Here is a 24,835-nt window from a genome sequence, read left to right as displayed (position 1 = left end):
TTTTAAAACTTATCCAATATAATTGAATTTTTTTTGAATTTTTTTTTTTTACTGTATATTTATCTGTACCATGATCCAAATAAAGTCTATACCTTGTAATTGGTTGATATGCATATTAAGTCCATTAACTTAAAAGTTTCCCCTTCATCTCCATCTCTTTTTTGCCCTTGTAGTTTTCATTGGAATTGTTCTAAAAAAAAGAAAGAAAAGCAATTGTTCTATAGTTTCTTACAGTCTAGAGTTTGCTGAATGCATCCCTCTGGTGTTTTGTTTGACATGAGTTTTAGAAACTTGATTGGGTTCAAGTTTGATTTTTTTTCTTTTTTTTGGTACTGAAACTGTTTACCTCATCCTGGAACTTGAACCTGAGTGCCGGGATTCAAACCCACGAGGTCAGGACTCAAACCAGCCAAAACTTTGCTTGAGACTTGAACCCACATGATTGGGACTCGAACCCAGCCAAAACCCAAGGACTTCCAACTGAGGTCACAGAGCTGCTTTCAGAACCTAATGAAGCTCAGGTTCTTGATGTCTCATTGAAGGGAGAATTCAGTTGAGAGCCAAACTGCTAGCTTTTATGGGCTGGGTAATTTCATAGGCTAATGAGTGGGAAGATTATTCCAAATATTTTGAGAAAGGGGAGGAGATTTCCAGGAATTAGGCCACTGCCCACTTTATGGTCTTTGATGGCTGGCCTTGGAACAGTCATGATGCCTCTGGATGTGTCATTTAGCTTGTTGACGTGTTGAGTGTATACTGAGGATCAAGGTCTTGTCAAAGTTGACTCATCAGCCATCTTGGACCCATTTGATTCAAATGAGTTTATATTATGTCCTCAGGCTATGATATCATTCCTGCAAAGGTTGTGCCCTGCCCCCTTCCCTCCTCTTTCAGTATCTCATTTTAAATCAAAATGCTTATCTTAATTTTTTTAACCTTATAAATAACATGAAGACAGGCCCATTCCACAAGAGCTTAGGCCTTTTACTACAAGTTTTCTGAGGCTCCCCTCCTTGCTTTGACCAACAGCCAAGGCCAAGACAAACTCTTCTTCATGCTTTCTTCTTCCAGTGCCAGGTTGTTGCTGTTTTTTTTTTCTTTTCCTAATTCCTATTTCCCTAGGTTGTGTGCATGCTAAGTCATTTCAGTTGTGTCTGACTCTATGTGATCCTATGGACTATAGCCTGCTAGGCTCTTCTGTCCATGAGATTCTCCAGGCAAGAATACTGGAGTGGGTTGCCATGCCCTTCTCCGGGGGATCTTCCCAACCCAGGGATTGAACCGGGGTCTCCTGTATTGCAGGCAGATTCTTTACCATTTGAGTCACTAAAGTATATGCTTTGTAAGTTCATTCATACTTAGTCGTTTCAGTTGAATCCAACTCTTTGCACCCCATGGACTGTAGACCACCAAGCTCCCCTGTCCATGGAATTCTCCAGGCAAGAATACTGACGTGTGTTGCCATAACTTCCTCCAGGGGATCTTCCTGACCCAGAGATCAAACCCAAGTCTCTTATGTCTCCTGCATTGGCAGGTGGGTTCTTTGCCACTAGTGCCACTTGGGAAACCAACCTTTTGTAAAGGTCCAACTTTAAAAGAGGTCTTTGATCTTACTCCTTGGTCTGGATTGCAATGTCTTTGTTCAGTTGCCTGCATGTGATCTGAACTCTAGGTACCTGGGTTAAGTGTATGCCATCTGGGCAGCTGATAGCTCTAGGTAGTGATTACCCTGAACTGCCTCTTGTCCCAAGATTTTCCCTTTTTTTTTTTTTTGCTATTGTTGTTGCTTTGCTTCTTGTTGTGATCTCACCCATGCATAATAAAAAGTGGAACTGCTTGATATTGGAGGGTTTCAATATTTTTCAGTTGCCTTGTTTCTGGAAACCCTGAAATCAGACATAATCCTGCAGTTTTAGAATTATTATTTTAGTATTTATTTATTTGGCTGTGTCAGGTCTTAGTTGGGGCAAGCAGGATCTTCATTGCATCATGAGGGACGTTTCGTTGCAATGCACGGACTCTCTAGTTATGTCTCACAGGCTTCAAAGCACATGGGCTTCTGTACTTGTGGCACAGAGCTTAGCTGCTCCGCCACACGTGGGATCTTCATTCTACAACCGGTGATCAAACCCACATCCCCTGTATTGCAAGGCAGATTCTTAACCACTGGACTGCCAGGGAAGTCTAAGAATTCTTTTTAATTATCCCTTATCAAGAATTTTGAGCAGGAAGACTGGGATGCTTGGTGGGGACTTTTCTTCCAGGAAATGGTGTTAAACTTGCCACCTGATGATGAGCAAGAAGTAGCCAGGTGAAGAGCAGGGAAAAGGCAGTGGTCTGGAGATAGGAAGGCCAGCAGAGGAAGCACTTGCAGCAAGTCTTCATGGCAGAGAGGGCAGATGCTGAGCAGGAGCAATGGCAGGGGACCCAGAATGGGCTAGAGGGAAAGACTTACTCTATCCGACCTAATCAGAGAGGCTAGGTGGTGGCAGTGAGATTCCCACTGCAATTTAAATCTTCGGTGTGTTTCACCACCTAGGCGCCCTTATTTTTACCAAGGTTGCGTGTATGCATGCATGCTCAGTTGTGTCCAACTCTTTGTGACCCCATGGATGGTAGTCTGCCAGGCTCCTCTGTCCATGGGATTCTTCAGGCAAGAATACCGGAGTGGGTAGCCATTCCCTTCTCCAGGGGATCTTCCTGACCCAGGGATGGAACTGAACCCATGTCTCCTGCATTGGCAGGTGAATTCCCCCACACTGCACCACCTGGGAAGCCCTTACCAAGGTTACAGGAAGTATAAAGAACTACCCCCCTCCCGGGCCACCCCCCAGCAACTAATGCTATTCTCACCATACCAGTCAGAACTGTGGCTGGAGAACCTATCAAACTGCCCACAAGCTTCTGAACAAGCTCAGATTCAAGCTCATGCGTGAAGGATGGGACTCTCCTGTCCATTTAGTTAGAGCAAATGGGCTGGTGTGGGTGGCAAATACCACACCCTGGCATTACTTTTCTCAAATGCCTCGCTTTCCTTTTCTTGTGCTATTTGGGAGGCATTTTCCTAATCAGGAACCTCCAGCCCCAAAGTAGCTGAGGAAGCTTGGGTGGCTTCCCCTTGGGGGGCAGCTGCCTGGGAAACTAGCCAAGTTGCCTCTTGGTCTTGTGAGGGGAAGCCAGGGTACAGGTTGAGGCGAGGGGCTGAGCAGAGGGAGGGCTTGGCTCCCTTCGTGTGTCTGCCAATAGCCTTGTATTCTATATGTATGCAACTGTGTGTATACCTCTGCCACCAGCCATCTCTTTAGAATTAAGAATACAAGTTGAACAACTCCATGAAAAGTCTTGGTTGGTTGTTGGTTAGCAACAAACTACTTGTTGGTTAGCAACCTTGGAAGAACTCACTCAAATAATACCTGAATAATATTTCTCCCTCTTTAGACACCGTGTTAGTAACCTAGGACTGTCAAAATGAAGTACCACAAACTGGGTGATATCAAACAACAGAAATGTCTTTTCACATACTTACAAGTCTGGGAGGTTTGAGTCCCAGATAAAGTTGTTGGCAGGTTTGGTTCTTCCTGAGAGCATTGAGGGAGACTCTATCCTAGTCCCCATCTTGGCTTCAGATGTTGCCAGCAATTCTTGTGGTCCGTCAGTTTACAGATGTATCACTCCCATCTCTGCCTCTGTCTTCACAAGGCATCGCCCTATGTCTGTCTTCACATGGCCATCTTTTTTGTTGTTTTCTTTTGTTTGTTTGGTTTTTGTTGTTGTTGTTTTTGGTTTTGGCCGTGCTGCAAGGCTTGTGGGAACTTAGTTCCCTGACCAGAGGTCAAACCTGTGGCACCCTCAGCAGTGAAAGCATGGAGTTAAATCAACCACTGTGTGTGTGATAAATTGCTTCAGTTGTGTCCAACTCTTTGTGACCCTATGGACTGAAGCACACAGGCCCCTCTATCATGGGATTCTCCAGGCAAAAATACTGGAATGGGTTGCCAGGTCCTCCTCCAGGGGATCTTCCCAATCAGGGATAAAACCCATGTCTCCTGTGGCTCCTGCATTGGCAGGGGGGTTCTTTACCACCAGCGCCACCTGGGAAGCTCCTCTAACCACTGCATCATCAGGGAATTCCCGGCCACCATCTTATAAGGACACCGATTGTATTGGATCATGGGCCCACCTAATCCAGTATGAGTTCATTTTCGTTTAACTAATGACCTCAGCAATAATTCTAGTTTCAAATAAAGTCGCATTCTGAAGTGCTGTCTGGGTAAGACCTCAACTTTTTTGGGGGGAGGATACAATTCAACTCATGACAGAGGGAGAAAATGCAAACAAAAGATCTATAACAACTGTGCTGAAAAATTCGATAATCTATTGCCTGCTATTATGAACCTCAGTCATATTCTAGGCCTCCGTGTTTGAAGATTTAACAGTCCAAATTTCAAAAAGGTAAAAGAAATTCTCCAGGTTTTCCTCACTATTCACATAGAGTCTCGGTTTTCCAGCATCAGAGTCCATGGGGATTTGGTCCTTACTGAGGATCTCATCTAAAGGGCTGGCTCACCCAGGATTCTGGCAAGGAGATTTGAAGTTACAGGGAAGAGAGGAGAGAAAGTGGAGTCTTTTGGAATTTATTTTAGAGTATGATAGATTATTCCAAATGGTTATCCAATTTATCCCTCTGCTCTTCATTGAGAATACATGTATAATATTCTGACATAAGGGCTTCCCAGGTGGCTCAGTGGTAAAGAATCTGCCTGCCAGTGTAGAAGCTAAAGATAGATGCAGGTTCAATCCTTGGGCCAGGAAGATTCCCTGGAGAAGGGAGTGGCTATCCACCCCAGAATTCTTACCGGGATAATCCCATGGACAGAGGAGCCTGGCAGGCTACAGTCCATGGGATAGAAAAAAAGTCATACATGACTGAGCACGCACATACGTGTTTTCCAAATGTGGTCTGTACTTCCCTGCCTCAAGGTTTTGCTGTTCCTGTCTGATTTTTCATTATTCTGATCTCCCAGAAACCTACTCTTCATCAAGACACAATATCTGTGTGAAACCTCTTTCAGCTTCCCTGGAAGAGTTAATTTCCCTCTCTTCAAGCTTCCATAAAACTTTGCAGGTGCCTTTATTTATAATCATAGCATCTTGCATTATAATTATCTGCTTATAAAGTTGCTTTCCCCCAGGACACTTGAAGAAGCACACATTTGTTTTCTAGACTGAATAAAGTTGGGAAAATTCTGTTTGGATGATAGAGGATGATGCTCTCATTCAACTGTGTATTCCTTCCTCTGCAGTTGAGTACCTGATATATAAACTGAGTAAGCTCACTAAGACATGAATGAGGGGACTTCCCTGGTGGTCCAGTGGCTAAGACTCCACACTCCCAATGCAGGGGGCCTGGGTTCAATCTCTGGTCAGGGAACTAGATCCCACATGCCGCAAGGAAGAGTTCATATGCCACAACTAAAAATCCAAAGTGTCACAAAGAAATAAAAGATACCAAGTGCTGCAACTAAGACCCAGTGCAGCCAAATAAATAAATACTGAGGGGGGAAAAAAAGATATGAATGAACAGACAAGGGAGCCCACTAGAACAAGAAGAGCTGGAATCGGAACTTAGATGGAGGACCATGGCTTTTCTGCCCCATAGGATGCCTTCCGATGCTGAGCTACACTTCAGGGACATGTCTCTGGGAATGTTTGCTGATAGCTCAAGCGGGGGACTTGATCAACTTGAAAAAATGCCACTCTGCATCCTGTGGGCGCTCAGTTGCTTCAGTCAGGTCCAACTCTTTGGGACCTGATGGGCTGTAGCCCGCCAGGCTCCTTTGTCCATGGGATTCTCCAGGCAAGAATACTAGAGTGGGTTGTCATGCCCCTCTCCAGCGGATCTTCCCAACCCGAGGATCCAACCCGCATCTGCCTTGCTTCTCCTGCATTACAAGCGGATTTTTCACCCACTGAGCCACCTGGGAAGACACTCTGTGAGCCTACAGTACTCTACCCTACCATTCTGTAGCCCACACCTAGCGAGGCTTTCATCAATGGTCCTTGAGAAGAATCATGCCACCTAGAGGCCAGCGGAGGAACTCCTCTCCCTACGAAATTGTGCTTGGCTTGCATCCCTTCAGCCTCTAGTGAGACCTTCCCAGGCGCTGCCTGGGCTTGAAGCGGAGTCCTCTGGTTTGGAACTGCCCTGAGAGTTATGGGGGTCACACTGCAGAGGAAGAAGCTAAAAGCCTCCTTCCTTTGCTTTCCATCGCTAAGTTCCAGCTCTGCCAGCTGCTTTTCTCTGATCCTCCCTCTCACCGAGAGAGCCTCCCAGAAGCCCCAGGTTGCCAGGCGGGGGAAAAAAGGCAGCTTTATTTTGCATAATGCCTGGGGTCAAACGGGCCCTGAAAGGCGGCGGGGGAGGCGGCTGTCAGGCCCCGGAATGCACACACCTGGACCTGGGAAGGCTCCTTTTGAATTCCTGCTGCTCCGCGGTCTCCTGGGGGCTTCCCTCTGGCGGTGGGTGGGAGTTTGGCAGCTGTGCCCCAGGGAGACGACTCCACCCGGACCGCCAAGTCTGCGGCCACCGGGGAAGAGGTGGGGCGCCTACCTATCTTTAGAGATCCCCCCCAAGTGCCGTCCTCTGTCTCCCCACCTGCAGTTCCCACCCCTCCCCCACCCCAGACCCATGGGAAACAGAGCTTTCCAGAAAGAAAGGAATAGTTTGCAGACAGACTTCCTCAAGGGCTTACAGGATGGAAGGGACCGCAGAGTGTGTGAAGTCAGGCCCTTGGATCCTGTCAGCCTCAGTCTTGCCCATAGAGTCCCTCGCTCCCAAGCTGACAACGTGAGGCTGAACGCCAGAGAAGTTGAATGATGTTCCTAGCTTTCTAGCTGATTCGTGGGGGACCAGCACTAGTATTTATTTCCTTTCTATAAACTGTTCTGTCAGGATTACAATAAGTCCCCTACACACGAAAGAGCTCTGTTTTGAGAGCATGTTCCTAAGTGCAACACAGTCAGACTAGGTACCCAGCTAACACAATCGGCTGTATAGTACTGCACTGTCATAGGTTTACCGTACTTGTCACACAAATAATACGTCTTAAAAAAACACAAAAAATAAAATATTTTTAATTTTAGAGTGCAGTCCCTTAAAAAGTTCCATAGTCCAGTACAACAGCTGGCATATAGGGGCTGACACTGAGTGAACAGGCAAGAAGAGTTGCTGACTGGAGGGAGAGGAGGTGGGAGATAGTAGAGCTGAAGGATCATCTGCAATCGGAGATGGAGGGCAAGCCTCAATTTCACTCACAGTTGATGCTGTTGGAATGCACACATTTGCATCTTTGAAAGTTCACAACTTAAAGGTTCATATGTAGGGGACTTGATATTTCATAACAGCAATCACTATTTTGGAAACTTCTCATGATAGGCTAGGGCTTCGCTGGTGACTCTGTGGTAAAAAAAATCCCCCTGCGATGCAGGAGACAGGAGGCAGTTTTGCTACTTGCATTAGGAAGATCCCCTGGAGGAGGAAGCGGCAACCCACCTCAGTGTTCTTAACAGGAAAATCCCATGGACAGAGGAGCCTGGCGGATCTAAGTGACTGGATGAAATGGTGTGGTATTCTCTGATTGAAGCAGCCCCAGATCCATCTGGAAGAAGATGTGGATTTCCCTGCCTCTCATCTAGATCATGGAGAAGAAAATGGCAACCCATTCCAGTATTCTTGCCTGGAGAATCCCAGTGACAGAGGAGCCTGGTGGGCTGCTGTCTATGGGGTCGCACAGGGTCGGACACGACTGAAGCGACTTAGCAGCAGCAGCAGCATCTGGATCCGCTGCTGTTCCAGGGAGGGAGGACCATGCGCTTGTTGGCCCCAAGACAGGCCAGCCCTCAGAAGAAGGTAGCCAAAGTAAGAGCGAAAGATACACATTATGCAAATTTGAATCTCTAGATCTACAGTGAAGATCCTTCTAGAAAGTTCATCTTTTCTCTGTGAAGTGAGGACAAAGGGAATCTTATTCTCCTGGGACAGGGCAAGAAGAAGAGAGAGAGAGCTGTCGTGCAGGGATCAAGAGTCCTTGGTAGAACCTGTGACAACAGTTCAAGAAGACCCCAAGGGTGGAGAAAACCAAGGAGGTCTGTAGGCCCCTCTGGGCCTGGACCACCATTCTTAGAAGTGGGGGAGGGTATGTTTCACTACCACTGGGTCTAAAAAAGAAAGAGTCAAGGCTGTATTTTTTTTCCCCTTTATTTATGTGTCATACCAAGCAGCATGCAGGATCTTAGTTCCCCAACCAGGGATCAAACCTATGCCCCCTACATTGGGAGCATGGAGTCTTAACCACTGGACCGCCAGGGAAGTCTCAAGGCTGTGTATTTTAACAAGGACTGGTATAGAATGGGAGAACAAATGAGGAGAGGCAGCAAAGAGAGAGAGGGAAGGAGGGGAGGCGGAGACAGGATGGCCATGGATCCTCACCAGACCTCTCATTAGAGGAGCATGTCTTTGAACTTGTGAGATGTGGTGAGCAAGTTGGGGATGGCAGTGTTGAACATTACACAGGAGGTCCCTCACTAAAGCAGGGGAGGGAGGGACTTGCCTGTGGCTGAACATGGGCCTCCCTCTGGGGCTGTAGGAGAGCCTGGGCTATAGCTGTGGTCCCCAGGCCAGTCCAGTGTCCAGCTGTGTCCAGCTGGGATGTGTATGCTCCACTGTGAGGCCAGGGGAAGACATCATGGATGAGCAATTTCACCTAGAAAGTGATGCTAGACCTTTCCCATCTGTGGAAGGCTTCTGAATGAACAGCAATGTGACAAACCACAGGAGCTCCAAGGATGCAGACAAAAGTGAGCAAAGTGATCACTTTAATTCCAGAAGCAGAAACCTTTCCATGTGTCTTCTGTGCCCCAGTGGGTACTTGGTCAAGGGGCAGCTGTGAGGTTTCCATGGCTCTCATGAAGAGAAGAGGGCTCACAGAGGGCCAGGGGGTGCTATCTGGAAATTGCCCAGACTGCAGATTCATGAGCAAACATGTTAGTTGAAGCCATTCAATTTTAGAGTGGCTTGTTGCAGGTGCTATGCTCAGTCGCTTCAATCTTGTTGACTCTTTGTGACCCCATGGACTGCAGACAACCAGGCTCCTCTGTCCATGGGATTTCCCAGGCAAGAATATTGGAGTGGGTTGCCATTTCCTTACAATATCAGATAATGGGAACACACCCTTGTTCCTTAACCTCTTTTAATATTTTCAGTAACCATCCCTAATGGAACTCTCTGGGCAAGAATACTGGAGTGGGTTGCCATACCCTTCTCCAGGGGATCTTCCTGATCCAGGGACCAAATCTACCTCTCCTACATCAGCAGATAGGTTCTTTACCACTAGTACCATCTGGGAAGCCCAAGCTTAGTAGCTTAAAACAATACACATTATTGTCTTAGAGTTCTAGAGGTCAGAAGTCAGAGATGGGTCCTGGTGGGTAAGATCTAGATGTGGGCAGAGCTGAGCTCCTTTCTAGAGGCTCTTTTCGAGAATTCATTGCCTTGACTTTTCCAGCTTCTAGAGTTCCTTGGTTTGTGGCCCCCTTTTTCATCTTCAAAGCCAGGAATGGCAGATTGAGTCCTTCCAGTGTTGCCGTCTCTCAGGTTCTTCTGTCATCACATCTCCCTCTGACTACAGGCAGAAAAAGTTCTCTGCTTTGAAGGACCCACATGATTAGATTGGGTCCATGTCTTATTCGGACTTCCCAGGTAGTACCAATGGTCAAGAGCCTGCCTGCCAGTGCAAAAGATGTAAGAGATGCGAATTTGATCCCTGAGTCAGGAAGAACCGCTGGAGGAGGGCATGGCAACCCACTCCAGTATTCTTGCCTGAATCCCATGGACAGAAGAGCCTGGTGGGCTACAGTTCATAGGGTCGCTCAGAGTCAGACATGGCTAAAGCAACTTAGCACGCATGTCTTATTCCCTTCAGGCTGTTGTAGCAGAATACCACAGACTGGGTGACTTATAAAGAATAGAAATCTACTTCTCACAGTTTGGGAGTCTCGAAGTTTGAGAACAGGTTACAGGCATGGTTAGGATTGGGTGGGGACACTCTCGCATGTCAAAGACTTCTCATGGTCTCTTCATGTGGAGTAAGGGGTTAGGGAGTTCTCTGGGCTCTCTTTTATCTTAAATTAAATGAAATTTATTTATTTATTGGCTGCACCACATGGCATGTGGGATCTTAGTTCCCCAACCAGAGATTGAACCTGCGCCCCCTGCAGTGGTAGCGTGCAGTCTTAACCATGGGACCACCAAAGGGGTCCATGATAAGAAGGCTCATTCCATTCATGAGGGTGGAGCCAAAGGCTTTACCCTCTAATACTATCATCTTGGGTGGGAGATTTCAACATATGAATTTGGTGGGGTGAGTGAACACAAACATTTACACCATAGCAGCCCTCCTGCACGGAGAAGGCAATGGCACCCCACTCCAGTACTCTTGCCTGGAAAATCCCATGGACAGAGGAGCCTGGTAGGCTGCAGTCCATGGGGTCGCTAAGAGTTGGACACTACTGAGCGACTTCACTTTCTCTTTTCTCTTTCATGCATTGGAGAAGGAAATGGCAACCCACTCCAGTGTTCTTGCCTGGAGAATCCCAGGGACGGTAGAGCCTGGTGGGCTGCCGTCTATGGGGTCACACAGAATCGGACACGACTGAAGTGACTTAGCAGCAGCAGCAGCCCTCCTGCATAATCCAGGAAAATCTCCCCTTATACCCTTAATGTATCACATGTGCAAAGTTCCTTTTGCCATGAAAAGTAAGATATTCACAAGATCCATCGATTACAATATGGGCATCTCAGTAATTCTTTATATTAAATTACCCCTGCTGAAATAGCTGGTATGGTTTCTGACTTCTCACTGGACCTTGACTGATACAGAAGTGTTCTAGGAAACATATTTTCAAAGATGTGATATTGTTTTGGTTTTATCCTGGAACTTGAATGCAGTGCCCTGGTCCTTGCCAATGAGAAATGAGATGACAGTAATTTATGGCATGTAGTGGTAATGCCTTTTCATACTGTTCACGGGGTTCTCAAGACAAGAATACTAAAGTGGCTTGCCATTCCCTTCTCCAGGAGAGTGAAAAAGTTGGCTTAAAACTCTACATTCAGAAAACTAAGATCATGGCATCTGTTCCCATCACTTCATGGCAAATAGATGGGGAAACATTTGAAACAGTGACAGACAGACTTTGTATTTTTGGGCTCCAAAATCACTGCAGATGGTGACTGCAGCCATGAAATTAAAAGATGCTTGCTCCTTGGAAGAAAAGCTATGATCAACCTAGACAGCATATTAAAAAGTATAGACATTACTTTGCCAACAAAGGTCCATCTAGACAAAGCTATGGTTTTTCCAGTAGTCATGTATGGATGTGAGAGTTGGACTATAAAGAAAGCTGAGTGCTGAAGAATTGATGGTTTTGTATTGTGGTGCTGGAGAAGACTCTTGAGACTCCCTTGGACTGCAAGGAGATTCAGCCAGTTCATCCTAAAGGAAATCATCTTGAATATTCATTGGAAGGACTGATGCTGAAGCTGAAACTCCAATACTTTGGCCACCTGATGTGAAGAACTGACTCATTTGAAAAGACCCTGATGCTGGGAAAGATTGAAGACAGGAGGAGAAGGAGACAACAGAGGATGAGATGGTTGGATGGCATCACTGACTCAATGGACATGAGTTTGAGCAAGCTCCGGGAGTTGGTGATGGACAGGGGAGCCTGGCGTGCTGCAGTCCACCAAGTCTCAAAGAGTTGGACATGACTGAGCAACTGAACAGACTGATTGAGTGGTAATGCAAATAATCCAACTGAAGGGTATCGTTATAATGTGCTGCTGACATTTATCACACATATATAATATCACACAGTTATGGTAGTAGTCATGGTTTCAAGGACTGTGGGGTAAGATGCTTGCTTCTGAGTATACTGGAGTGCTTATGTATGTGTGCTAAGTCACTTCAGTCATGTCCAGCTCTTTGCAACTCTGTGGACCATAGCTGGACAGGCCCCCCTGTCCATGGAATCTTCCAGGCAAGAATACTGGAGTGGGTTGCCACAGGAAGAGAATAATAGGTTTACATCTATACATTCTCTGTTCAAGTTATAGTCAGAGAACTAGACCATTTCTGTGGCAGACTTAAAAGAGTGTCATTTCTTGCAATCACAGGATGGACTTCTCTGAAACTGTTTGTATGTGGTTTGTAGAATCATTATGTAAGTATAAGTCACAGCTTAACTACCTGTTTTGTGCGAATGTGAGGGTATTGGTTATGGAGGGGTAGGACTCTCATTTTGGAAAGGGGATATCTGGGTAGAGTAAGAGGAAGCTGAGAATCTTGAACTTCTGAATCCTCCCTGGCAGTCGAAATGATCTGCCCTTTCATGGCTGAAAATAATTGCTTATTCTTGCTTGAAGATCTTATAACAATCTCAGAATCCATCCCAATTATCTTTTGTTTTCTCCTGCCGTGACTAGGGTCAGATCTCTGTCTGCTCCTGAGCAACAAATACCAAGTTTGACTCGTTAAGTTTATAACTCCAAAACTTGTGAGAGTTTGTAAATTAAAATCAGTAAAAACCTGGGGTGGGAGTGGATTCTAAGGAATTGATTCTAAATTTAGATCAGGTCAAAACTGATATGAGGGAATATACCAGAGGTTTCATATTTAACATATTAGCTTGTGTATCTGGAAGTGGTTCTAACAGTTCACTTACTTAAGTCATTGAAATTTGGATTCAACAAGAGCTCTTCCAATGAGTTTGAGATTCCAGAATTTCCATGGCATAAGGCCAAGTGCAATATAAAGAGGATGAGAATGTCAGACTAGTTTTGTCATGATCTGCATAAACCCACCCCCACCACCTCCTTCTACATTCTCCTAGAAGGCCCAGAGAACACCATCTTCATTATGAAACTGAGAAATAGATTCATGAGAGCAGTACCAGTATTCTTTTAACTTGGTAGTAGGTATGACAATGGAATTTGCCACCACTGAAATTTCAGTCAGGTGATGGGATGTGAGTGTAAAAGATGCCAGGTGGCAGCCTTTAACTACCAGAGATGAGATTGGTGCATTGATAATAAGGGCAACCAAGCGTGGGGTGATGATCATAGTATTTTGACCCTTCATGTTCTCTGATTACAGTATCTGTATTAGTCTGGTTCTTCCATAGAAACGGAACAGGATAGATAGATGGATAGATAAAGTATATATTTATTTATCTATTTTTTAATATTTTATTTTTAATTAATTATTTGTTTATTTGGCTGTACTGGGTCTTAGTTGCAGCATGCATGATCTTTAGTTGCAGCATGTGGGATCTAGTTCCCTGACCAGGGATGGAACCTGGGCTCCCTGCACTGTGAGCACAGAGTCTTAGCCACTGGACTACTGGAGATGTCCTTATTTATTTATTTATTATACGGAATTGGCTTATGGGACCATGGAGGCTGAGAAGCCCTAAAAATATCTGCAGTGGGCAAGTTGGAGACTCAGGAGAGCCGGTGGTGTGGTGCCTGTCCAGGTCCACAGGTCTGAGAACCAGGAAACCTTATGCTCATGTAAATTCCAGTCCAAGTCTGAGACTGAAGATGGAAGAGAGATGTCTCAGCTCAAAAAGAGTCAAGCAGAGAGAGCAAATTCTCTCTTACTCAGTCTTTTTATCCCAATCCTGGGATGGATTGGATTAGGGCCATCCACGCTGGTGAAGGTAATCCGTTTTTACTCAGTCTGCCAGTTCTGGTTTCAACCCCATAAGAAACAGCCTTGGAGACTCAGAATGATATGCAACCTCATATCTGGGCATATTGTAGTACAGTCAGGTTGAAAGATAACATTAATCATCACAGTATTCCTAGGGATGAAATAGATGAACAGTCTACTAAAATATTACTTAATCTATGAAACAGGGAAAACTCCAGGCCTGCAATGACAAACAGAAGAGGTAGGAATTGTTTTAATAACAGCAGGGGAGTCTAGTTTGCAGTTTTCCAACACTTGCAGAACCAACAGTATAAAATGCCCACTTTGGAAACACCAACCTCAGTGGGCTGGTACCCCACCTAAACGTTGAGTTTCCCCATTCACGGGGACCCTCCTCTGAGTTCAAAGACACCAGCACCAGATGAGCCATTCTTAGAGCTTTGAGCTTCAACTAAAGTAGTCTCAGAAAATAAACTCTCAGAGATGCTGTTTGGGGACTGATAAAGGAAACTAACTATCCATTAGTTTCTTGCCAGTGGGGAAAATGATATGCTAGCATTGAACACATAGTAGCATCATGATTAATCAAGTTATCACTTGTGTTAGATTATGAAGAAGCACCTACTAAAGACTTCCCTAATGGGATTTTTTGCCATTTATTAAAATGGTTATAAAACTGAGAAAAAGGAATTATCCAGAACTTTTGAGGAATAGTAGGTACTGGATCTGAATTTACATTAATTTCTAGATACTCAAAATGCTACTGTGTCACCAATGAAATGGGGGTTACTGGTGGTCTGGTGATATATGGAATCTTAGGTGAATTTCAGATCACTTGGGGCCCAACAGATCCATGAGTCAGTTATACAGTTATTTCCCCATTTCATGAATATTAATTGGATACGCATACTTATTAACTGGAAGAATACCAGTCTTGGCTGTTTGACCCATGGAGTAACCAGCATGTTGAGTGGTAGGATCAAATGGAAGCCACTGGAACTTCCTTTATGACCAGGATAGTAACATAAAAACAATACCTTATCCCTGAGGGAATTGTGGGCTTAAAAGACTCAGGGCTGGTAAAACCCCATTTGACTTTCCCATTGCCCATGCAGAAGGCAGGTGGATGCTGCAGAATGACTGTGGATTATCAAAAATTTTATCACATAGTGATTTCCTCTGTGTATCTGAAATCTACATATAGGAACTTTACTAGAAAAATAATCAACACTGCTCCTGGTAGCAGGTCTGTAGCTACTGATAGGACAAATACTTTTTTCTCCAACTCCAATGTTTAAGGCTTCCATGGTGGCTCAGATGGTAAAGAATCTGCCTGCAATGCAGGAGACCTGGGTTCGATCCCTGGTTCAGGAAGATCCCCTGGAGAAAGGAATGGCAACCCACTCCAGTATTCTTGCCTAGAGAATTTCATGGACGGAGGAGCCTGGAGGGCTCCGGGCTCCCCTCCATGGGGTCACAAAGAGTCAAATACAACTGAGTGACTAACATACAACCAGCAGTTGGCTTTTTCCATAAGCTGTTAGCCCTAGTTGCAATGAACCACTGTGCTATCCACCCCCACTTGGACCTGCAGTCATCTTTAAATGTTCTGGCTTTTAAGAGATCAGACACTCTCCAACCTACCTCCATTTGCCCCATTGCACCTCATCACAGACTCTCAATACCTAACAAAGTCTCCTTCTGCCAGTTCCCAGGGAATGAAGACAGAGTAAATAGAAGCTGCTTGTCTATGCCCTGTGTCATACTCCATTTCCCCCGATTTCTGCCATTAAAGCTGCATCAGAGTGAATGAACTAAACTTGGTGTTCGAGCATAGGTTGTTTTGGCTCTGACAGTTGCAATTTGAAACCTTACCTAAAAGATCAGGGCACACAAGAAAGCCTGTGAGTTTCTTTTCTCTGTCAAGAATTATCCTCTTTGGTAATTGTAGTTGTTCAAGTGAACTTAATAATGAGATAATAACTAGATACATCCGTTTTACTTTGTATTGGAGATATGAGCAAGGAGATCCATATCAGTTGGTCTGTCAATCAACAGGGAAGTGTTAGGGAAGTTAGGGGGGAAAAAAGAAAAATCTTCAAATTCTGCTTCAAAACCAGGGCATCAGAATTTCCTGGGCCAACAAGATGGTTACATGAAAGTAAGTTTTAAAACTTGAATAATTTGGATGAAATTGGATGCTTTACAAGGCTTCCTGGGATGGATTTACATTTTTTCAATTTTATTTTAAAAAATATTTATTTATTTGACTGTGTCAAGTCTTAGTTGTGGCCTGCAGAATCTTACATTGTGGTGCACGAGCTCAAGAGTTGCCCTGCAGCACGTGGAATCTTTTAGGACCTGGAATCGAACCCTCATCCCCTGCATTGGAAGACAGATTCTTAACCACTGTACCACCAGGGAAGTCCTGTTGGGGGTAATTTAAATGTCCCTGCCTTGGGGGAACTTGTACTTTGCTAGGTACAATTAGTGCCATGTATAAGGGAGCCTGAGGGAGTGCACACGCCCTAGCTATTCCTGAAATCTCCACCCTTTCCCCAGTTTCTTACGACACACCTGTCTGTTACTCCATAAAGGTCCTCCACTTTCCTGCCTTCTGGGAGAAGGTGTCTTTAGAGCCTGAGTTCTTCGTTCTTCATTCCTTGATCAACAAATGAAGTTGCTGATCTGCTTTGCCAAACCTTGTCGTTGTTGTTCAGTCGCTAAGTCATGTCCAACTCTTTGTGATCCCATAGACTGCAGCACACCAGGCTTCCCTGTCCATCACCAACTCCCAGAGCTTGCTCAAACTCATATCCATTGAGTTGGTGATGCCATCCAACCATCTCATCCTCTGTCATCCCCTCTCCTCTTGCCTTCAATTTTTCCTAGCATCAGGGTCCTTTCAAATGAGTCAGTTCTTTGCATAGGTGGCCAAAGTATTGGAGCTTCAGCTTCAGTGCCAGACCTTCCAATGAATAGGGTTGATTTCCTTTAGGATTGACTAGTTTGATCTCATTGCTGTTCAAGGGACTCTCAAGAGTCTTCTCCAGCACCACAGTTAGAAAGCATCGATTCATTGGCACTCAGCCTTCTTTATGGTCTCATCCTTACATGATTACTGGAAAAACCATGGCTCTGACTATACAGTCCTCTGTTGGCAAAGCGATATCTCTGCTTTTTAACATACTGTCTAGGTTTGTCATAGCTTTTCTTCCCAGGAGCAAGTGTCTTTTAATTTCATAGGGGCAGTCACCATAGTGATTTTGGAGCCCAAGAAAATAAAGTCTGCCACTGTTGCCAAATCTGGTCTTATTCAGTGACATGATTGGCACTCAGCAAAGGAAGGACCAACTAGGGTCCACCTGATATGAGACATTTCTCAAAGAATCTGTGAGACTTAAAGAACAAAGTGACGGAAAAAAAAAAGCACAAAGTGATGATTACCAAAGGGAAAAGAGGAGGGAGAGGGTGAAATTAGGAGACTGGGATTAACACATGCACACCGTTATATATAAAATAGTCAACAAGAACCTACTGTGTAGCACAGGGAACTCTACTCAACACTCTGTGATAACCATGTGGGAAAAGAATCTGAAAAACAATAGTTACATGTATATGGATAATCGAATCACTTTGCCGCATACCTGAAACTAACGGAACATTGTAAATTAACTCTGTGCTCTGCGTGCTTAGTCGCTCAGTCATGTCTGAGCTCTCTTCGACCCCAGGGACTGTAGCCTGACAGGCTCCTCTATCCATGGGGATTATCCAGGCAAGAATACCAGAGTGGTTCACCATGCCCTCCTCCAGGGGATCTTCCCAACTCAGGGATAAAACCCAGGTCTCCTGCATTGCAGGTGGATTCTTTACCAGCTGAGCTACTAGGGAAGCCCTATAAATCAACTCTACTCTGGTATAAAATAAAATTTATAAAAAGAAAATCGCCTACCATCAAAGACACCACAGGAAACTCCACCTAGAATCATAGACTTCACATCACCTATCATATCTTTTCACTTGGACTTCAAGGAAAAGAGGCCAAGAGAGGTGAGTAACCATCATCTCCAGTTCACACAGCTTGCTAGAGCCTCAACCCCAGTCACTGGATGAGTGGTGCAGGATTCAACATGGTAAGTTTTTCCCAATCAGAGAAAGATTAAACTTCCAGCAATAAGGAAAATTCTGAAGAAGGCTTGAAAGGAGGAAACGAATGTGGACAGTTGGAAGGCAAGACAGGCCTAAGGAAGGTAAAGATGGAAGGGAGAAGCAAAGGCAATTCCCACTCCACCCCTAACTCTATAACTATGATGGATTTTCCCAAAGAAGGCAGACTTTACCTCCAGGCTTTCTGGAAAAATGGGAAGGTAACATCTGGTGAGGGACAAAAATAGAAAGTATTATTGGGCTTTTGAGGCTGCTTACTTGAAAGAAGAGCATAAATCATTCCTTTGCCCAGAGCCCTTATCTGTTCTTTATGCCTTTGACTGTGGGTTGTAGTGGGTGGGGATAGAGAAGTGGGTGGTGAGGAAGTTTCTCCTCAGTGGAAATCCCCTGGTGGTCATGTATCCATTGGAGGGAAATGGGGGGTTGTATCCATAGTATCTATGTGGGGGAAACTCTCCAGAGAATAACAGAAAAACAGACTTGAATGAGCCACAGAGAGCGGATAAAGACAGACAGATGCTGGCTGATACAGTAATAGAAACACAAGAAAAGGAGAAGAAAGGAATGGGATGGGGCCTATCATAGTCCAAGTTCATCTTACATGCCTCCTAGAGGCTTTTTGTGACCCTTTGAGGGTGGTTTTTTTTTTTTTCCTTTTTCTTTTTATAAAAAGAACCATTATATATTTATAAATCTGTATGCTTCCCTGGTGGCTCAGTGGTAAAAGAATCTGCCTGCAATGCGGGAAACATGGGTTCAATCCCTGAGTGGAGAAAAACCCCTTGAGAAGGAAATGGCAACATGGCAACCCACTCCAATTTTCTTGCCTGGGAAATCCTATGGGCAGAGAAGCTGGTGAGCTACAGTCCCTGGGGTTGCAAGAGTCAGACACAACTTAGTGACTGAACCACTAGTACCATATTTATATACATATATATATATATACATATATATATATATAATATTTATTTATTTACTTGGCTGCTCCAGGTCTCAGTAGTGGCATGTGGGATCTAGTTCCCCAACCAAGGGTCAAACCTTGGGTGCCTGCATTGAAGGTTCTGATTCTTAGCCAATGGATCATCAGAGAAGTCCCAACCCTTCAGCTGTTAACACCCTAGCACACTGCTTTCATAACACCTGGGGCTTGGCCTCTCTCTGTGTCCAGTGCTTATGATGAGATGCCTCCTAGGGATTCGGTTGAGAACTTGAGAAGGGACTGGCAGGAGGTGTCAGAGGACCTCTGGTAATCCTTGGTTGTCTACTCATAATCAATGGAGACCCCCAAAATCCCCTATATCTTGGTTTCTGCCCCCAGGCTGGAAACCTGTATTCCCATTCACCTTTTTTGGTAAACTCATTATTTTTAAATTTTTGTATCATTTCAACAGATGCATTTATTATGAAAATGGAGCTTTTAGGAAGATGTTTCTCATTGTATGTATTCTAAAAAGTCACATTGAACCCACAGTTTGATAATTAATTTTTCTGGTTGAAAATATTAAAAATAGTAATATTGAGTTGATAGTGTTGATGTCAACTTGGATGACTAGGGAGCAAAAGGGTTCTATAAGTGTCTGCCCTACCAGAATAAGTAATTCCATCAGCAACATGGGAACAAAAGCTTTAGGCCTCTTTTATCTGAGCAGCACATTTTCTTTTTTTTAAACTTTTAATTTTATATTGGGGTACTGTTGGTTAGAGACTTCCCTCGTGACTCAGACGGTAAAGCATCTGCCTACAATGTGGGAGATCTGGGTTCAATCCCTGGGTCGGGAAGATCCCCTGGAGAAGGAAATGGCAGTTTTAGGGGTACAGCAAAGTGATTCAGTTACATATATACATGTATCAATTCTTTTTCAAATTCTTTTCCCCTTTAGATGGTTATATAATATTGAGCAGAGATTCCCCATTCCATATAGTAGGTCTTTATTAGTTACCCATTTTGTTTTTCATTTTTTAAGCTTTTTATTTTATATTGGCGTGTAGCTGATTAACCATATTGTGATAGCTTCAGGTACGCAGCAGAGTGACTCTGCCATACAAATACATGTTTGTGTTCTCCCCCAAACTCTCCTCCCCCAAACTCTCCTCCCATCCAGGCTGCCACACAATATTGAGCAGATTTCCCTGGGCTACACAGTAGGTCCTTTTTGGTTATCCATTTTAAATACAGCAGTGTGCACATGTCAGCTCCAACCCCCCTAACTCATGCACCTTTGCTGTCCAGCCCCATCCCCCTGTGAGCAGGTAGGCTAATGAGATTTTCTTTTAATGTGCCTCCCCCTTAGTCAGCACAAAGACCTGTATTCTGTTCAACTGATATCCTGCTCCTCTCTCTACAGTCAACATTTCTTTAGCCTTAATCCCTTAAAACCCCCTTAAACAACTCAAAAGCAGTAAAGAGATAGTTCTTGGTTACATTTCTCCCTTCTGCTTTGTTCTTCCTAAACCTGTTCTCAGATTGCAGGCCAGAAGGTCTTTGTGTGAATGTTGACTCATCTCGTTCATTCTAATGAGATCACCGACAGCATAAACGGCGGCTGGCTGCTCCTGGGCTGGGTGTTGGGTAACAGAGCTGTCTGGCTATGGAGCTGGGCTTCCTGGAGGAGAAGAAAGGGAGGGGGACCACCTGGGACTTTGCAGCATCAATAACTCCCAGGGGCCTAAATGTGTGATCACTGGATACTGCAGGACTCCTCGTCCCCAGGCGACAGGATCTCTTCTGTCCACCCTGAAGCCCCCAAACACCTACACCTGTAATGAAGTCAGCAACCTGCCTTGCCTCTCAGCTTCCTGGGGTTTGTATAACATCCTCATGTGAAAATACACATGAAACTCATTATACTGTTAACTTTAATTGGGTTTCTTTTTTATTTATTATTTAATTATTTTTTGAGGGATTTCTCAGCACACAGACATTTGATAGAAATTAACTAGGAAAGAGAGATTTTAATGAAGAAAATAAATAAGGCGTTAGAATATCAAAGGAAGACAAGCCTTGGTCAGGTGAAGGAATAGAAAATCCAGCATGCAGTTTATGGATACCTGGGTTAGGATGCATGCTAGTGAATGGTGAATTTGGACAAAGTCCACTGACTCTTTGAACTTAGGTAGTCATTGTTCAGTCACTAAGTTGTGTTTGACTCTCTGTTACCCCATGGACTGCAGCACGCCGGGCTCCCCTAGTATCTCATCTATAAAAAGAGGAAAATATAACGTTGGTAGGTTAAATGATATTGGTAGATACAAACAACAAAAAATTGAAAGGATCAATTACAAAAAATAATTTTGTTTATTTGCTTATTTAATCTGTGCTGGCTCTTTGTTGCTGTGAGGGCTTTTCTCTAGTTGTGGTACACAGTCCTCTCATTGTGCTGGCTACTATTGTTGCAGAGCACAGGCTCTAGGGTGCTCAGGGCTCAGTCGCTGCGGCTCCTGGGATCAGTAACTGTGATTCCCAGGATCTGGAGCAGAGACTCAATAGTTGTCGTGCATGGGCTTAGTTGCTCTGCAGCATGTGGAATCCTCCTGAACCAGGGATCAAACCCATGTCTCCTGCATTGCCAGGTAGATTCTTTACCACTGAGCCACCAGGAAGCCCAAAATGGGGCGATATTTTGACCGTTTAACAGTAACTGAAAGATCAGAATAGGAAGCAAATATGAAGGAATGTTACTGCCTGGATGTCTTGTGTGTGCATGCAGGAGTGTACACTGTTAAATTAACTATAATCTTGCCACAGAGATAAGCAGCTGTGGGGACACAGAGGGAAGTAGGAGTGGGGTGGCAGTGAAAGGGAAGCACAAAATTCTAGCCAAATTAGCAAGTAAAGGTAATAAATATAGTTAATATATAATGTAATGTAACACACATGTATACATATACAGGCACATACATATGTTCATAGGGAACTCTCCTCAGCATTATGTAACAACCTAAATGGGAAAAGACTTTGAAAAAGAATAGATACATGTATATGTATAACTGAATCATTTTGCTTTATACCTGAAACTATCAAAACATTGTTAATCAACTATGAAATAAAAAGTTAACAAAAAACAACAAAAAGACAAAAAAAAAAACAAAAAAACACTACATTTTCACTTGGATCCAACATGTCTCACAGAGAGGAAAGTAGTTCTTACTGAACTAAGTAAAAACAGAGCACTAAAAAAATAAACTTTGGGGGTTTCCCTGCTGGTGCAGTGGATGAGAATCCACCTGCCAATGGAGGGGGGAAAGGTTCCATCCCTGGTCTGGAGAGATTCCACATGCCGAGGAGCAACTAAGCCCATGTGCCACAACTACTGAACTCACACACTGGAGCCAGCAAGGTGCAACTAATGAGCCCAGGTCCTGCAACTACTGAAGCCCAAACACCCTAGAGCCTGTGCTCTGCAACAAGAGAAGCCACCACAATGAGAAGCCCGCACATCACAACTGTCAAGTAGCTGCAAGTAGAGAAAGCCCATGTACTGCAACAAAGACCCAGCACCACCAAAAATAAATAATAAATGTAGCAGTGTGTACATGTTAAAAAGAGAATACCTTAAAAAAAATAAACTTTGAGTAGTATAAATAAAACTTACAAAATCTGAACCCCAAAAACAAAAAGAGCAGAATGGGACTTCCCTGGTGGTCGGTGGTTATGACTCCAATCATCCACAGCAGGGGGACACGAGTTTGATTCCTGATTAGGCAACTAAGATCCCACATGCGGCAGGGCAGGGCCAGAGAATAAGAAAAAAAAAAATGGACAGAAGACCTGAAAAGACATTTTTCCAAAAATGACATACAGATGGTCAACAGGCACATGAAAAGATGCTCAGCATCTCTAATCATCAGGGAGATGCAAATCAAAACTACAATGAAAGATCCCCTCCACCTGTCAGAGTGACTATTATCAAAAAGATAAGAAAGAACAAGATAAGAAGTGTTGGTGAGGATGTGCAGGAAAGGGAACTCTTGTGCACTGTTGGTAGAACAGTATATTGGTGCAGCCACTGTGGAAAATAGCGTGGAGGTTTCTTAAAAATTAAAAATAGAACTACTGTACAATCCAGCTATGCCATTTCAGGTATTTACCTAAAGAAAAAGACACTAATTTGAAAAGATATATCCACCCCTAAGTTCATCACAGCAGGGAATATTTACAATAGTCAAGACATGCAAACAACTAAGTGCCCATCAATAGATGAATGGATAAAGATGGTGTGGTATACACGTATGACAGAATATTACTCAGTCATAAAAAAGAATGAAATCTCGCCATCTGCGACAACATGGATGAACCTAGAGGGCATTATGCTAAGTGAACTATACCAGGCAGACAAAGACAAATACTCTACGATCTCATTCATGGAATCTAAACAACAAAACAAATGAACCAACAAAACAAAACAGAAATGGACTCACAGAGAACTCACAACTGAGAACAACCTGGTAGTTGCCAGAGGGGCAGGAGGGGGAGGACAGGTGAAATAGATAAAGGAGATTAGGAAATACAAACTTCCAGTTATAAAGTAATTGTCATGGGGATATAATGTACAGCATAGGAATACAGTCAATAATATTGTAATAACTTTATACATTGACAGATGGATTTATCGTGGTGATTATTCTGTAATGTATGAAAATACTGACTCACTATGCTATACACAGGAAACTAATATAATACTATTGGTCAGTTATAATTCAAATAAATACATTTTGAATTTTAAAAGTATTTTAAACTAATTTTACTTAAAAAACAAAGCATATAGTTCATGTATTGTCAACTTGGGAACCGTAACAAAATACCACAGATTTAGTGGTTTAAACAACAGAAATTTGTCTTCTCACAGTTCTGGAGGCTGAGAAGTCTAAGAGCAAGGGGCTGGCCAGTTCAATTCCTGGTGAGGAGTCTCTTCCTGGTTTGCTGTGTCCTGACATAGTGGAGAGAGAATGTGAATTCTTCCAGGTCTTCTCTCATAAGGACTCTAGTCCTATCAGATCAGGGCTGCATTCTTATGACCTCATTTAACCTTAGTAACAAAGGAGTATCTTTATTTCAGGCTCCCCTGGAAACTCAGACAGTAGAGAACATGCCTGTCATGCAGGAGACCCAGGTTTGATCCCTGGGTTGAGAAGACTTCCTGGAGAAGGAAAAGGCTACCCACGCCAGTATTTTTGCCTGGAGAATCCCATGGAGAGAGGAACCTGGTATCCTATAGTCCATGGGGTTGCAGAGAGCCAGACATGACCGAGCACACATGCACATGCATTAATTACTGTTTGGCAGCATTTTGCCCACAATAGAACATCATCTATAGTCCCTGCTACCATAAATGTAGTCTGCAGACCAGCAGTATCAGACATCACTTGGGGGCTTAATGAAAAAGCAGAGTCACCATCACAATCTTCATGAATTATAATCTCTTTTAAAATAAATCTTTGGGTGATTTGTGTACCCCTTACTTTGGGATTCTCTGGTGGCTCAGATGGTAAAGAGTCTGCCTGTAATGCAGGAAACCTGGGTTCAATCCCTGGGTCAGGAAGATCCCCTGGAGAAAGAAATGGCAACCCACTCCAGTATTCTTGCCCGGAAAATCCCATGGATGGAGGAGCCTGGCTGGCTACAGTCCATGAGGTTGCAAAGAGTCAGACACGACTGAGCAACTTCACTTTTGGGTGATTTGTGTACCCCTTATCAGAAAAGCAGTGGTCTATAGGATCCCTACTCTCTCAAACATGCTGAGACTTGCTTTATGACTGCATAATGCATTTTGATGAATGTTCTATTTATACTGGAAAATAATGTATATCCTATGGTAATTGGGCGCAGATTTTCATATGTATCCTTTCATCCAAGCTTGTTAACTGTGTTGTTCAAAGCTTCTGTTTATTTTCTGATTTTTTTT

Source organism: Cervus elaphus, chromosome 11 (genome assembly GCF_910594005.1).
Source record: "Cervus elaphus chromosome 11, mCerEla1.1, whole genome shotgun sequence".
In the NCBI taxonomy this organism is placed as follows: domain Eukaryota; kingdom Metazoa; phylum Chordata; class Mammalia; order Artiodactyla; family Cervidae; genus Cervus; species Cervus elaphus.
The sequence above is the reverse complement of the archived record's forward strand: the minus strand, read 5'-3'. Positions refer to the sequence as shown.